The following is a 1058-nucleotide window of genomic DNA, read 5'->3' on the forward strand; positions in this document are numbered from 1 at the left end:
GCAGCTGACCGGGCCGCCGGGGCCCCCCGGGGCGCACACCGGGGAAGCCAAGAAGGATGTGGGCCCTGGCGAGTGTCTGACGGAGGAGAGGGTCTAAGGTTGGGACCGAACCGACGGAGGAAGGACGCCCTGCTGCAGCGAGCCCGGGAGGGAGGGACCGGGTGGGAGCTCGGGCCACGGCCTCCTCCTATCTGGAGCGGGAAACTGGGGCGCCCGATAACCGAGCGGGGCCTCAGCCCCTGCCCCGCCCGGGGTGCCGGCCACGTCGGCAGACGCCGGTGCCGCCTTAGCGTGGTTAGGCAGCTCCCCAGCTTCACTTCCGCTTGACTTCCACGCCGTCGGTGTTCCGCCGATTGCTTTGAATTACCAGCGAAGACAGCCTTTGGGAGCGTGCATTGGGGCGATTCCTCGTGCACTCACAAACTTGTGCACACGTCGACACCATCCACTTGCAAAGAAACCCCCGTCCATGAACGGTCACACCCCATTCCCCGACGCCCATCCACTGCTCCTGGCAACTGCTCACCTACTTTCTGCCCTAGCCGGTGCACCTGTATTAATGTTACTTAGTTGTGTAACCAGCCATCCGCTGGGTGTATACACTGTTTCAGTCCAAATAACGTCTACGAAGTCATGGGTGGTTGTTTTTTTGTGTGCATGTTCTAAAATACGTTTCCCATACTGTAAATACATGACAGTTAAAATTCTGAATGTGTTCCCTGTGCCAGGCTAAGTAATCTGCTCTGCAAAACTCTACCACTCTACTTTGCCATCCTTTCCCTGGTAGTGTCCATGATAGAACCAACCACGCTACCCATTCTATAGATTTTGATGAGTTCCTGGTATTGACAGATTGGGGGGGGGGATGTTGTTGTTTTTTGTTGGTCATGGGGCTTGAACTCTGGGCCTGGTCACTGTCCCTCACCTCTTCAGCTCAAGGCGAGCACCACTTCTGGTTTCCTGGTGGTTAATTGAAGATAACAGTCTCATGGACTTTCCTGCCGGGCTGGTTTTGAACCGCAGTCCTCAGATCTCAGCCTCCTGAGTAACTAGGATTA

This window comes from Dipodomys ordii, unplaced genomic scaffold, assembly GCF_000151885.1.
Source record: "Dipodomys ordii isolate 6190 unplaced genomic scaffold, Dord_2.0 Scaffold13, whole genome shotgun sequence".
Lineage (NCBI taxonomy): Eukaryota > Metazoa > Chordata > Mammalia > Rodentia > Heteromyidae > Dipodomys > Dipodomys ordii.